This window comes from Paramormyrops kingsleyae, chromosome 21 (assembly GCF_048594095.1).
Source record: "Paramormyrops kingsleyae isolate MSU_618 chromosome 21, PKINGS_0.4, whole genome shotgun sequence".
NCBI lineage: Eukaryota > Metazoa > Chordata > Actinopteri > Osteoglossiformes > Mormyridae > Paramormyrops > Paramormyrops kingsleyae.
In genome coordinates, this window is record NC_132817.1 from 3,596,666 (window position 1) to 3,612,998 (window position 16,333).

A 16,333-nucleotide genomic window follows, 5' to 3' on the forward strand; every position below is an offset into this window, starting at 1 on the left:
ATGCTTTACCGAGTGTGTATCTCACCTTAAGAGAGACACACCGGCTGCTGTAGCCAGTTCTACTTCCAGCAACTGCACTGAAGCGGGATGCTCTTCCTTTTCCTGCCAGTAGGGGGCCGACCTGTGCAGTCATGAGAGACGCTCTATCACTGGGGCTCCTGGGTCCTGCTAGAGCATCTGAAATATCACTCACGTTGGACGGGGCAGGGAGGGGATGATTGTCCTCACAGGCCGTTTCTAAGCTCCATTGATGGGTTCAAGCTGAACAGGACACTTGCTATAGTGCCCACCCACTGTGACAGAGACCCCGCCCCCTCCTGACACATCAATATGCAGTCTGACCGTGCCTGAGACCCCGCCCCCTTCCGACACATCGATATGCAGTCTGACCGTGCCTGAGACCCCGCCCCCTCCCGACACGTCGACATGCCGTCTGACCTTGCCTGAGACCCCGCCCCCTTCTGACACGTCGACATGCCGTCTGACCTTGCCTGAGACCCCACCCCCTTCCGACACGTCGACATGCCGTCTGACCTTGCCTGAGACCCCGCCCCCTTCTGACACGTCGACATGCCGTCTGACCTTGCCTGAGACCCCGCCCCCTCCCGACACGTTGACATGCCGTCTGACCTTGCCTGAGACCCCGCCCCCTCCCGACACGTCGACATGCCGTCTGACCTTGCCTGAGACCCCGCCCCCCTCCCGACACGTCGACATGCCGTCTGACCGTGCCTGAGACCCCGCCCCCTCCCGACGGAGTTGTGCAGTTCAGCCTTTTCAGCGGCCTGTGTCATTCCAGTCACATTCATAATTACACCGGGCATCAAAAGATCGTTAATGGAAAATAGCGAGAATATTCATAGGAAGGGTGAAGAACAAAGTAATTAGAGAACAATTAAGCAGGCGGCGGATGGCGCGGGGGTCAGTGCTCCCCGTTGTCCTGGCCGCCGGCCCAGCACTGATGCAGATAGATCTTATCAAAATGAAAGCTTTGGCAGTACCTATATCACAGTTAAGCCCTGACAAGCACGATCCATTCGACTTTAACGGCACTTGGTCAGAACAGTGGCTTGTCTTTTCATTGTAAAGGTTTCTTTAAACACGACGCTGGCAGATTCGAGTCCTCGCTGCGAAAATTAACTGAATTTTTATTGTCTTAGAAGATGAATGCCGCCTTCGGGAAAAAAAGCTTTAAAAATCTCTGACATTCATTATCCCAGCACTATCCATAAGTGCTGCTGAATGCTTTGCCGTGTAAATGCCTTTCAAACAGTTGTTAAAACGGCAGAGAAACATGGCGTCCGTATCGAAAATCAAAACAAGATCTCAGCCCAGTCCTGCAGAAATTTGCCTTCTCGGTCAGATTTGATTGCTGCTTTTCTTCTGATTTTTATTCTTTTTCTTTTTTTCTGCCTGATGCTGAACATTTGAGTCAATCAAGTCAAATGTCAAGTGCTGAGAAATTGGTCTTTTAAAACGTGGGCTGCTATGAACAGACTGAGAGGATCCAGACATTGGGGTGAATTGATGTTTAATTCGGAGGCTGGAATCGAGGTCTAAAATAGGCAGGGTAAAAAGCAGGCAGGCAGAAACACAAAACAATAAAGAAGGAGGAATCCAAAAGACTAAAGGCAGGTAGAGGGAGAGGGACAGTAATGAGAAGACAATCGGCGAGCCCAGCAAATGCAGGAAAACACACAGGCAAGAATCGCAAGTCCAGAAAGTCAGAAAGACGCCTCAGTGAAGCAGAGGAAGCCCTCAGTATCACGCAGACACTCAGTACTTTGCAAGGAGGTAGTTTAGCACTGGGCTTAAAGTAGGTGACTGGGCATCAGAAACGGGAGACAGACTCGTGATCACCTCTAGGGAACATGCAGAACCAATATGTAAAATTATCTGGGGGTTTCTAACGTCAGGCCAGAAGCTGAAGGAGTTCACATATTTGCAGGATGTTGACAAAGCACCAGTTAAAGCTGGGGGAGTGAGAAGGAAAGTGAGATGGCCCCCAGTGGCCCCCAGCAGCCCTGCCAGCACCAGCCCACTCTGGCCACGTGGAGACCAGCTGAGCGACTAATCATCTACCAGCAGGCCTCCGCTCCCTGGCCACCATCTCCCGCCCACGCCTGCACACTCCACGCCCACCCCTTCCCCCCCACCTGTGATTAACCCCAGCCTCTCCTAGCAGCAGGTCAGCACACCCCGGCACAGGCTAGCAGACGGCGCATCATTGGTGAAAATGTGCAAATAACTTTGCGTCACGGAGAAGGAGGAGAGACAGAGACTTCTGGAGCTCAGAAGTATACATTCCCTAAAAGCACTACCTCACATTCATTCACAGTAGCTCCGCTGAGCCTACTGGGAACAGGAGCTTTAAACACAAAACAGATCCCAGTTCTGCGGCACTCCCTCGCACCCTCGCCCCCCAAATCCGCTTCACCCCGGTTTTTAACTGAAGTGTTCCATCAAACTGTCTCGGGCCGGAAGGAGTTAGTGCAGCTTTAGCTCGAAAGTAAAAATCCAAACGGGACCTCAATGTGAGCCTGACTCAGGCGGGTGCGTTGGGATGGAGCCCCCCCCAGCCCCCATTATTAGAAAGCACATTCAGGAATCGCTTTCCTGGAGTTAAGGTGACCCAGAATTCTTCGAGGCTCATGCTACAGTTAGGTTAGGCTGTAGCAGGCGGCTTTGGTGACACATTCCTGTGTGACGAGTCCCTCCCCCCCCCCCCCCCCCGATATCTCATTTGCTCTTACATCATGTTGCCCGATTTAGTGGCCACACTGAGGGCGATACCAAAAAATGAAGGTCTTCCAGAAAGGTTTCGCAGCCGCTGGGGGCTGTTCCGGCATTTTCTTTGATCGTTGTGTCTCCTCTGGATCAGTGACATGGAGGTGACGCATGCAGAAGACCCAGCTGTGTTGTGAGACAAGAAAATTTCCTCAAATGGACAGAAACACTATTTGCGGACAGGTGGGAGGCTTTAGTTCAGTTGGAATGGGAGGCTTTTTACCCCCTCCGGTACTGCCCACGTTGGGGTGTGTGCTCCAGGGAGATGACAAGCAGAACAGCAGGATGTGTGGTCAGATCTTCCATGCTGAGTCAGGCTACACACGTTTCCCCCTGTGAGAAACTCCCTGGATAATTTACTTCATGCTTTTCCGCCCGACGAGTCAAACATGGGGAAATTTGCATTTGCAGATCTGGAGCTAAAAAGGCAGGAATCGATTGTACTCTAAAGCAAGCCCAGCGCCTCAGAACAACACGGCTTCCAGACCTGCACCTGAGAGAAATCGATTTTCGTATGAAGTGTTTCACCAGTCCCAGCTGGTTTTCAATTAAGGGCACTGGCAAACTCTGCTGCCGCCTGAGAAATGATAAGCAAGCTTCTTCCAGGTTTGTGGACGCAGAGAGAGAGGACATGGTCACTGATGTCACACTCACACGGACGGGGCCTTTGTGGGCTGTCACTTTATAAGACTGACACTGCAGTTATACCTCATAATGGGGAAAGATACGAGAAACTGTGCAATGATACATTATCGATATAAACATCACAGTCATTAGAGAGACAGATACAGAATATCTGTCACTATCAACCTGTAAAGGCCCCACAATACAGTACCGAAACCACACAGGTGAAATATTTATACGGGTTGTCGTTTTAGAAAATCAGTCATTATTTGGATATTATGTAGTTTAACGTTCATATCCTAAGCTGTCATGCAACTACATCTACAGCACTACATTATGAAAATACATTTCCGTAGTGTGACTTTGAAAGCATAGAGGAGTAAAAGAGATGCTATCCAGTTTGGGAAAGATTTATGTCGCAGGAGGACAGCTGACCTTAAACGGACAGGCTTCAGAGCTATCTGCTTAACCACACATCGTCTTTCAATCACATTGGGGGGGGGGGCAGGATTCATGTCGAATAAAGGTGGGGCGTGTCCTGATTGTGCCCTTCTCACGTGAAAACCCTCCAGTCCATTTTCAAATTGCCTTCTGCAAACATAAGGTGACGGACAGCGCCCCCTAGTGCATCTCTCATGACATGTGACATCTGGGCACTGCTCTGTAAACATATCAGTTATCTGAAAGATGAATGGATTGCAGCAGGGCATTGGAGCTTAGAATTGCTAGAATGATGCCAGGGAAGAGTGTGTAGAGCGCTGGTTCCCAACTGCAGTCCGTGGTCGCCGAACAATGGGGGTTTGTGGGGGGGGGGGGTTTCTCCAAAAATAAACTGTATGGCAAATAAGCTATGATGTTGACGGTGTTGTCTTATTAATGGTGCGTGATCCTCTGGTTTGTGCTGGTTTGCCGTTGGCAGGTCCTGACATATGAGAGGTTCCATAGAATGCCAGCCCAACTGGGAAACACTGGGAGAAGAAGCATTAGAACGAACTGGCAAATCCATTCTGAGCAGCGGGGGGGGGGGCATTTCGGAAAAGGGCCTCCGATGCTGTCCTGCTCCAAGGTAGCAGAATCCTCTGGACCGGAGAGGAAGATGAGTGATGATAGCAGGACCCACGTGAGCGTAGCGGCATGAGAGAGACAGAGCGAGGGATGGAGAGAGAGGCGAGCAAAGATGAGAGGAGTGAGAGCTGGAGAAAGAGAGGAAGATAATATGAAGTAGGGCTTGTATGGTGTTGGAAAGATGAGAACCTCTGTGAGGAGGGAGGGGGCTGGGAGCTGACAGCCAGCAAAAGGATGATAAGTAAGAGCTGCCAAAGTTTCCCCCAAGCTCAGCATCCCGGCACCGTTACCGGGGAAACCCGCTGACAGTGGTAGTGCTGCAAGGTGGGGGGGATGTTATGCTGCGCGTGACACTGGGCCAGCTATGAAGTGACCGGATACAGGTGATGTAGTGGGGGGGGGGGGGGGGGGGCAGGTGCTCCGGGTGGCCAGTGCAGGAGCTCATCCCTCTAGAAATGACATCACAGTTTGACAGGCGCCACAAGCCATCGGTGGGAAGGGAAAATGGAAACTAATTCCTCTGAAATACTCTTTTTGCCCAGTAGAGAAGAGCCCAGCGCAGGATCCTTACCAGTATAACAACACAGAGTCATCACCTCAACGTGCCACAGAACCTTCACCCCAACAAGACACAGAACCTCCACCTCTACACAATACAGAGCCTCCCCCCGGCACGACATCATTCCTGGCCCAGCGCTTTAAAGTAAACTTAGCATTTCATCATGCAGAACGGGGGTAATGAGAGGATCATGATCTTCCCAGGAGACTGAAACACCAGGACATGCAGCGTGATTAAGCCCCTGCCCCCCCAACCCCGGTCAGCTCCAGACAGATGAGGCCAAAGTGCCGGGGGGGGGGGGGGGGTGGTTTGGGGAGTGCAGCAGCGACCACTTCAAAGTGGACACTGCACATCATCTCAAGCAAATAAGCACAGCTGGACAGCGCTGCTGGGCGATGATACCACCGGACTGCGTACAGCCACCGGACTGCGTACAGCCACCAGCCTGAAGGCAGCGCCACCATCTGTCCATCCCGGGGAGCTGAGGCAGGAGTCACATACTTGTTTTTCCTTAATTTTTCGACCTGACCCTTGCAGTGCCGCAGTGTGTGTGTGTGTGTGTGTGTGTGTGTGTACTAGTACCATCATATGAGCTGGAGGAGTTTCTGGAAGCTTCTAGTACTTACCATAACATAACATAAACTTTATGGATAGGAATGTAACGCTAATGGCAGTAATGGCACATAAAGCGTGAAGCCCTCTCATACTCAGCAGCAATGCGTCCACGCTGCGTTCCGATCCGTCACCCGGGTTCAGCTCCGGCACTAACCTCCCATCAGCCGCACTGACGGATCGGAGCCATTATTGCCGATCTCCGTGCTGTCGAGGGGCCTGAGGAATTGGCCCTCGGCCGTCATTTGGACTAATCACGCCACCAATCGCTTAGGGCCCTGCGGAGTCGTCCCTAGCCATAATTACTCTGACGAATGGAGGAGATGCCATCACGGCACAGCAATGCGGCGCGTGGGGAGTGATGGATTGGAGAGCCGTGACAGACGGATCTAGTTGCATGACGGTGGAAGCTGGCGCCAGGTCCTTAGTATAGGGTGTGACTTCTCCTTCATCCACTCATTGAAGAACTTCACTCGAACCCCATACACCCCAGTGACCAGTGCCTGCATCTCTTTAGCATTAAACAATCAAGCATGAGGAACGTTTATGTTCTGCTGAAGTGAGACGTGATTGTCTTGAAAATGGAGGATCGGGGAACATGAGATGACCATCTTTGACGCAACAAACAGATGCAGTCCGGTCTTCTGCTCACTCCTGAGACCTTCTCCCCCATTGAACCTGAGAGAGACGCGGTAAACCTTCCTGAAGATCCATCATGTTGAGGTTCTCCGAACGCGAGGTGATGGCCTCCAATCACAGTTTCTGTGGATTCAGCTTGACCTCTGACCCTCACCATCACTTGCTCTGGTTCCCAAGGCCACCCACAGATTCTCTGGTGGACTAGCGGGTTTTAAAGTAGCATCTCTCTTGATTTATATCATTTCATATCATTTTATGTACCTTTCAGCCTTTTCAGGCTCAGATCTGTCGGGTCTTTTACCATAGCGATGAAGGTGAATAGTGAATGTCTACATCTTTCCTCAAAAACAAAAATCAATAAATAAACAAATATATAGATTGCTTAACACAGAAAATGGTGCTGCACTCAAACTAAACAAACAAAACAAATATTTGTATGTCAAAGCAAGATTTAGCCGTGTGTTATGTTTCTACCATTCCTTGAATTTAATTTAAATTTATTCCATAAATACGACCCCCTGCAGCTGCTAGTTATGTGTATGCTGTGATTTTTTTGTGAGCATCTTTTATTTGATATTTGTTACTGACCGGATGGCGTGAGTAAGAAATCCTGCATGTGTGCTGATGCGCAAAAGTCAAAGGATCTTGAATGAAGATTTGACAGCAAGGAGCCTGTGTCAGTCCTGGTTCCGACGGCCAGTCTGCGTGACCGATGCCCCCCTGGTGGTACTTCTGGCACCCCGAAACTCCACTCATGGGGTGTACCGTGAAGGACTTGGCAGCTCAGATGTAAGCACCCGTACAGCCGGTTCCATTTGTCTAGGTCAACCTATATGTTTCCGTTCCTCCTGGAAGGAGGATAGCTGCTGACGGTGCACCATTAAGACCATCCAGTCACTGATTAAAAGCAGCCCGTCATGACCATGGGCTTGGAAATAGAATAAAACGCAATTAGAAGAAAGAGCAATGAGGCATGCTGGGTGTTAATTGATAGCAAGGGGGGGGAGAGGAAAGATCTGGGTGTTTCCTGAAGGCCGCGCTGGATATCAACAGATCCGTTTGCCTCCCAAGAGGCCTGGCCAGACTCGCTGTGCTCCGCCCACCAACCCACTCGCAATCAGTCCGGGATGCACCAAAACGGCTCAGGAGCCCCTGCAAGGTCACGTCCCCCCACCCAAGGCGAGGGGCCAAGCCGGCCGCTGGTGCCCGCGTCTGCCCTGGCCAAAGAGAGACAGATGATCGCAGTGTGGGCTCATTTTCTAAGGCACTGGGTCTGCCCTCTGTCCACATTCGTTAGGGGAGACTGAGTAAGCAGCGCAGACCAGCGCAGAGGGGGAAAAAAGACATATTTTTCCGTCTTTGTGGCTTTACAATGACGTTTGAGGCCAGAGGCGTGAGTCCAGTCCCTGAAATAGCACAAAGGCTGACTGCACAGAGGGGAAGAGGTGCTCACTGTGGAGGAGGTCTGCAGGCCGTGTCCTCCACCCAAACCTCCAGGAAGCTCTCTGGTTATTTTCACAGCGTTTCAGGCCCACATCCGAAGTGGCTGCCAGAGGTCCCACTTAGTGAAGTTCTCTGTGTTTACACAAGAACTCTTAATCTGGATCGCCGCGAGCACGCAGGGGTCCATAAGTGGGTGTTATAATTTCAGAAAATGTATTAATGAGCTGTGTTTCTGTAGAAATCCACTTCCTTCTCATTGAAATTGTTCTGACTGTATTGTGTGCCTAATTATACCGGCTGAGAACCGGAAGCTGCAGCCGCATATCAGGCAGGACTGAAAAGAGCTGAACTCAGACTAAATGAGTTATGCAGTGGGGGGGCCGAGCCCCAGTGTCTCTTTTTGCTCATATGCACTTTTTTCCAGAGGAAATATTGAGCTCCGCTCTGCTCAGTCCTGTTTTTTCATTGCTATTTTAATTGATCCTGGAAAGGAAGTTATTAAGTAAGATGGTGGATATTGGGAGTGGGGTGGGGTAAATATTTCCCTCCTGGCTGCTGTCCCTTGGCCGCATCGGAAAGGATGGGACCCTTAACCGGGCTGCGGCAGAGAGCACAGCAGGGAATCCAGCAGGTGCAAAGTGGCAAGGTCAGAGGTCACCGCCAGAGGCACTGGATGGGGACCACGGCGATGGGAGTCCCCCAGGGCGAGCGGATCAGCGTCCCCTCCCACCTTAAGCTCCTCTGCAATATTATACAACCATGTACATTTCTAATAAAGCAGAGTCAGACAGTCCCTGGAGCACCTGGGGGTTAAGGGCATGGCTCAGGGACTCAGCAGTGAATTCACTCTGCCGACCCTGGGATTTGACCCTAAGACCTTCGGATCCACACTGAGCCTCACATCACTTTTGGCTCCTTAGTGAAAGGACAGGAGCTTCCAATGGCGGTTGGGTTTGTGACTCATCATAGCTGCTTCTGGGAGACCTGTAGCTGGTGCTGGATGAGTGAGGAGAGGGTGCAGCTTGGGGTGCTGGAGTAATTTAACCTGATTAAAATGGGTTATGGAAGGGGAAGGTCCTCCCTCCCTCCTGGCTGGGGGGCGTAGGACCCGGGAATGCTCCTGCAAACCCAGGGCCTTCCGACCGGGACGAGCCCTGCAGAGTGGCAGGCGCCCAATGGCCGTGCCATCTGCCGAGAGGATACGGCCAGTGCCAGGCCTCCAGCCCCCCCGCCCCCGAGGGGAGATGTGGCCGTTCGGAGGGGGGTGTGTCCTGGCCATGGCCATCCTCTGGTCCTACGCAAGACGTACCGGCGGAGCCAATATGATGCAGACTGAGGGTTTACTGGTGTAGACTGGGGGCTTACTGGAGTGGCATGGAGAAGGGCTATACAGTTCATATATGAGCCAGTGGTCACTCATTCAATTCCAGGATACGGGGATGAGAAAGACCAGTGCAGGGTTCAAGGAAAACCTTTTACACAATCAGATTTTATAAAATGCACATTTACAGCCATATTTAAAATGGATTAAAAGTGATATAAAGTGGATTTCATTTTAAAATATGAATGAATTCTAATAGCCCCATCCTGGGTTGCTCCCTGCCTTGCACCCGTAGCCTCTGGGATAGGCTCCGGACCCCCCCACAACATTGAACAGGGAAGGTGGCTTCAGGAAATGAATGGATGGATGGATGGAACTCTATTATAAATCATCTTGAATACAATTACATTCTGTTTATCAGTATTTTTCATTTTTTTATCGAAATACTTGTTGTGATCATTTAAGTATCAAATAAATAATTCAATTCATTTGATCCATGCAGTCTAGTTTCAAAGGAACGATGAGCCTGGGGGGCGGAGCTCCGAATTCTGTCACTAGAAGCTTTCAGCACCATTTTTGTTTGAAGTTTAGGCCTAATTAAGATATCCACAGTAAATAATTATACGTTAATAAAGGCAGGATCTTATACTTCCATACATAATTTAATTACACAGTTTTGAAAATTCAAATACAGCATGCAAATGCAGGCCTTACCTGATTCAGTGTCCCGTTACGTACGATTACCTTTTAACTAAAAGCTGTTTAATATAAGCCACTCATCTTCAGAGAGCGACAGCAGCCGACTGACACTCCCTGTCCGTCTGATCCTTACGGAAACCCTCATCTCTGACTTCACTGGCAAGCATTTCTATCTGAACGAAATCGCTCACACATCCCCTTAAAACACATTTCCTTGGCTTTCCTGACTGTCAGGCCTAAATTAGATAAATTACATAAACTCAATTTTAGGGGGTTTTCAAGCATGTAGATTTTAATTTGTATCTGAGCACCATAGATTTCACACAGAGAGATTCGATAACCTGAAAGTCCCTTCAGACCATCTCAGTATTCCTGGTGTGTTTGACATGGCAGTGTATTTACATGACACCCTGATTAACTGGGTTTGTCAGTTCAGTGTGACTTCGGGAAAAATCGGAGCATACCTGCTGTGCTTGTGAACGACCAGGAACATATTATAAAAATAAAACTGAAATTGTGGCTCGTATAATCCAATTACGTAACACTGTTTCACTTCCTGCTAAATCAGATGGGTTTTGTGGAGCACTCTGCACATTATGACTTTTTGACGTGTATGTGAGCCGTGCGAATCCTGCAGTGTGTGTGGGAGCAGTGTGGATCCTGCAGTGTGTGCAGGAGTCTTGTGGATTCTACAGTGTGTGCTGAAGCTGTGTGATTCCTCCAGTGTGTGTGGGAGAGGTGCGGTTCCTGCAGTGTGTGCGGGAGAGGTGCGGTTCCTGCAATGTGTGTGGGAACAGTGTGGATCCTTCACTGTGTGCTGAAGCTGTGTGGATCCTGCAGTGTGTGCGGGAGCGGTGCGGTTCCTGCAGTGTGTGCGGGAGCGGTGCGGTTCCTGCAGTGTGTGCAGACCAGCTATCCCACAGGTGAGAGGGACAGCAGCATCCTGTAAGGCCTGAACAGAGAGGTTAGGGTTACAGACCTCATTAACAGCCCTGCCGTCAGCCATGGTCTCCACAGCAAACACACACACACTGAAACACGATTTAGCATTTAGAGAGGTGATTTCCGTGTGTGTGTGTGTGTGTGTGTGTGGATCCTCTCCCCTGCACAGTCTTGCCGCTACACAGAGAAATCCACTTGCATGGCTGAGCAGGTTTAGAATGAACTCGGTGGTACCATGAGATCATATCTGTAGGGGGGCAGAGTCATGTGACTGATGTCACTGCTGGTGTGTGTGTGGGGGGGGGGAGGGGGTTGGAATACCAGCTACATTCACAATGGGGGAGTGGGAGTTTGTTTTGTTTATGTCACCCACGGGGGCTCTGGGCCCCAAATTGCGAAGACTGCATCATACCGACATTGACACACGCGTACACACACACGTTGGCGTAACTATCTAAATGGGGACCTTCCATTCATTTCTATGGGAAGACCCCTAATCCCAATCACGACACCCTTAACCCCTACCCAGCCCTAACCTTAACCTTAACTGAACAAAATACAAGACTTCTGGCATTTTTACTTTTTTGATTGCAGTGACAGATTTTCATGAAACAGTTTTCCCTTGTGGGGACAGAAAATATCGTCCCCGCAAGGTCAAAAAAACAGACTCATGCTGCTCTGGTGATGGAAGGTTTGCTGAAAAGTTTTTTCTTACAAAAACCATGTCTGTGTCCATGTGTGTCTGTGTGTATCTGTTTGTGTGTGTTTGTGTGTGTGTGTGTGTGTGTGTGTGTGTCCAGGTATACGTGATGAATACCCATTTTTTAATCTTATGAGGACCAGTTTCCTGGTCCCCATATGGGAAAACTCTATTTTGGTTACTTATGGTTATGGTTAGGGCTGGATAGTGGTTATGGTTGTCATAGTTAGCATTAGCATTTGTCCCATAGAAATGAATGAGTGGGGTGTGTGTGTGTGTGTGTGTGTGTGTGTTTATTGTGGTTAGCTGATTCATGCTGCTGCGGCTGCTTTAGAGCTTGCCACGTGTGGTGGTTACCATGGAACCTGCTGCCTCTCTACACATCCAGCCAGCAGTGTCTCCGCATGTCCATGTTTGACTGTATCGGAGCTCAGCTCTCCCTCCCCCCCCCCCACCCTCTCCCTGGCACTCGTTCTGCCCCCAGAGGCCTTGGCCCCCGACACCGGGGGCCAGGTGGGAGACGAGAGCCAGCCTGCGGTGATGTAATCAACCCCAGAAGCTCATTCACCAAAAGGTCAGATCTGAAGGTACAAAGAAATGTCTGAAAACAGCAGGGAGCAAGTGCCGTGTGATATAACAAGAAAGGAAAGTGCCCCCACACACCACGCCCCCTGCTGGCCAGGCGTCACAGACACACAAGCCAGGCGTGCCTCGGTCCTGGTATTAAGGCCCAGTGTGGGGCCCGCAGCTGCACCACAGGGGAGCCGACTGCCGCGTGGCAACGTACGTGGGATGTGGTGGGGAAGAAGTTTCTGGAAGGTTACGTCAGGCGAGGGGAGAGAGGGAAGGACACCCTGGTGAAAGAGCAATCAGAGGAGGGAGTGAGTGGGTTCGAGCTGCAGTGCGAGCCGCTACTCTGGGCTCATGTGCGGCCCGTCATGCGGGACCACCCTCCGCTCTGCAGCAGCCTGTCTCTCGTCATTATTTACTCTCTGTTTCTGCCCTTTTCTTTGCTTTCTACAACATTCTCGCACGATACAAACAGCGATCCGCTTCTGATTCTGCCGTTATCAAGCTGCCGTCTTACAGGGGCCAGAAAGGAGCTAATTACTGCTCTTGCTGACGGGAGGGATCAGGCACTGTTTGCCTCCCGGGGACCCCAGATCGCCCCCACTCCCTTATCTGAAGTGCTTATGCTGTCACCGTGACTTTGAGCTCATTAATTAAACGCTGCCGTTTCTGCCCTGATTAGACGGATTGGCACGGGTCTTTCCAGCTAGGGATTTACGGTACAGGAAGGACACCCCACTCCAGCAGCACTGACGGATGGGTCTGTTCTTCCTCCGTCTTTCTCCCTCCGCCTTCCTGGCTTTTTACAGTTACGCAGAGCGATCCCTCCCGGTGACATCTCAATCGCAGGGAACGGCCACCACAATGTCAGCGCCGCAGTACTCTATAAAATCCGCTGTGTGTGAGGGACTTGTCCCGAGTCTCGGCATGCCACCGCCTGACAGTGTGAGACAGGGGGGCTGTCTCCGAGCCCCCCCCCCCCCCATCCACCACTAGAAACTGGATATGATAAATGAGCGCCAGGTGTCAAGGAACTACAATGAAATAAGGCAAGGCGGCAGTGGATTGCGTAACAGGCCAGCGAGCGAAGGAGATCAGGTGTTTGTGTCATGGGGGGTGGCAGATCTGGGGGGGTGGGTTTCATAAACAAAGTTGCTGAAAAGCGTGCAGAGATAAAGTGTATGTTCCTGATTTAATAAAAGGCACAGGATGCCCTCCCCCCCAAACACATAGGGGCCAGCGTCACATTGGGGGTACTGCAACAGGGACCAGAGCTCAGTACAATGTGGCAAATAAAAAACAGGGAGAATAGAAACAACACAATTATTTCTCTGTCATTTTTGACCTTTCTGTGATAAGTGTACAAGTAAAACGAGGGCAAAAGGTGGCATTTTAAATAAAGAGTCTGTCTCACATAGCAGAGAGGCCCAGGAGGTGTTTAGGATGGATTGAAATGCTGTTCTGAGAGCCGTTTTATTCACGTCCCATTAAGTACAGCTGGTACACTGGGGATATTCTTCTTGTTGACATGTGAGGCTGGTACACTGGGAGAAGCCATCTTGTTTGACGACATGAGAGGCTGGTACACTGGGGGCAGCCATCTTGTTTGACGACATGAGAGGCTGGTACACTGGGGGCAGCCATCTTGTTTGATGACATGAGAGGATGGTACATTGGGGGCAGCCATCTTGTTTGATGACATGAGGGGCTGGTACACTGGGGGCAGCCATCTTGTTTGATGACATGAGGGGCTGGTACACTGGGGGCAGCCATCTTGTTTGATGACATGCCCCCGAGTGACTTGTAGCTATGGAACCGAATCACTCGATGAACCCCCAGTTGAAGCAGTGAGAAATAGTCAGCCTGATGCTGGTCGATGTGGGTGTCAGGTAGGGTGATGCTCTGCAAAGGGTCCTTCACACCTCCTGGGCTGTAGGTTCAAATCTGGCCTTGGCTGAAGGCACACATGGTCTGCTGACCTGAGTCTGAGCTGGTCTGTGTGTGTGTGTGTGTGTGTGTGTGTGTGGGTTATGTATATATTACATTGTGGGGACCAAATGTGATAAAAACCTATTATTCCCCACAAGGGGAAGATCAAAATAAAATAATAAAATAAAAATCTGTGAATACAATCACCCTCAGCCAATCAGAGCGATATCCCCAGCCAATCAGAGTGACACCACCAGCCAATCAGTGTGACGCTTCCAACAAATCAGAGTGACACCACAGCCAATCAGAGTGACACCCCAGCCTATTAATGTAGTTTTGTAACTATTTATTTCACAGTATTCCTTTGAGGGTGTTCTGTTTGTGCAGCGTGTTTGCACTGTGTTTACTTGTTTGCACTTGTGCATATTTTATGATTGTTTGTCTGCACCCGAGTACCTCACTGCTGTAGAATTTCCACCTGGGATCAATAAATAAAGTTTATAGTAAGTAAATAGTAAAGTTTATAATAAAATAATCAAGTTTATAGTATAGTAAAGTTTTTAGTAAATCCTATCTTGTTTCGATAACAGATTTCTTGGTGGGAATAAATATAGCAGCAAAGATAGATCTGCTTTGTGAGGGTGGACCTGCACCATCAGCTGCTCACATAAATTATCTTCTATAAGAATAAATCTGTTCCATGGCAAATATGCAGTTAGTAGCAGAAAGAAATTTAAGACAAAAAAAATCACATAAATTCCATGCAAACCCACACACTGGCATGTGATTTTTGTCATTAGTGCTGTATGTAAATTGTGTTTGTGAGCTGCCTGCCTTCTGCAGGGCGTACGGTTATGTATACAGGCAGGCTGCAAGCAGGTTGGGTTATCGGGATTTCCCCGACACCCCTCGGCTTCCTCATGCAGTCAGGCTAACTGGCATCTATAAACTGCCCGCAGAGTACGACTGTGAGAGCGTTTACAGGTGTCCTGCAGGTCGCTAGCACCCTGTCTATGGTGCCCCCAGCATTACTTACTGAAACAGGCCCCAGACCACCCCCCCCCCCAACCAGGATAACCTGTCCATAACATCTTCCCTCCACTTTTGTAGACACCTGCTGACAAACACCAGGTCTTCCTGTTTTACCCACTGTGCTACAGTGACCAATCAAAATTGTTGGATGGGAAACCACACCCCCTTTAAAGCTGTTCTCTTGTGGGCGTGGCCATCTTTAGCTCTGTCTCAAGCCATCACAAGGTGGTCACTCCTAACAAATATAATGTTGCCTAGCTACTCGGATTAATCCCTTAAGTATCCAAGCGATATCACAACACAATTATCAGTAAACACGGAGCTGGCGATTCACAGGAAGTGGCATCCTCGGCTTCCTGTTGCAGCGGGGACCTGAGAGTCACAGCCTGAGCCTGAGAGTCGTGGCCTGGGCTTGAGAGTCGTGGCCTGGGCCTGAGAGTCATAGCGTGGGCCTGAGAGTCACAGCCTGAGCCTGGGCTTGAGAATCGCGGCCAGGGCCTGAGAGTCGTGGCCTAGGCCTGAGAGTCACAGCGTGGGCCTGAGAGTCGTGGCCTGGGCTTGAGAGTCACAGCATGGGCCTGAGAGTCACAGAGTGGGTCTGAGAGTCGCGGCCTGAGCCTGAGAGTCGCGGCCTGAGCCTGAGAGTCGCGGCCTGGGCTTGAGAGCCACAGCATGGGCCTGAGAGTCACAGCGTGGGCCTGAGAGTCGTGGCCTGGGCTTCAGAGTCATAGCATGGGCCTGAGAGTTAGTGTGGGCCTGAGAGTTGTGGCCTGGGACTGAGAGTCACAGCATGGGCCTAAGAGTCACAGAGTGGGCCTGAGAGTCGCGGCCTGAGTCTGAGAGTCGTGGCCTGAACTTGAGAGTCATGGCCAGAGCTTGACACCCATGGCTGGTCATGAGAGTCGCGGCCTGGGCCTGAGAGTCGTGGCCTGGGCTTGAGAGTCACAGCATGGGCCTGAGAGTCGTGGCCCTGGCCTGAGAGTCACAGCATGGACCTAAGAGTCTCAGAGTGGGCCTCAGAGTCGCGGCCTGAGCCTGAGAGTCGTGGCCTGAACTTGAGAGTCATGGCCTGAGCTTGACACCCATGGCTGGTCATGAGAGTCATGGCCTGGGCCTGAGAGTCACAGCATGAGCCTAAGAGTCACAGAGTGGACCTGAGAGTCGTGGCCTGAACTTGACAGTCATGGCTTGAGCTTGACACCCATGGCTGGTCATGAGAGTCGTGACCTGGGCCTGAGAGTCACAGCATGAGCCTAAGAGTCACAGAGTGGGCCTGAGAGTCGTGGCCTGAACTTGAGAGTCATGGCCTGAGCTTGACACCCATGGCTGGTCATGAGAGTCGTGACCTGGGCCTGAGAGTCACAGCATGAGCCTAAGAGTCACAGAGTGGGCCTGTGAGTCGTGGCCTGAA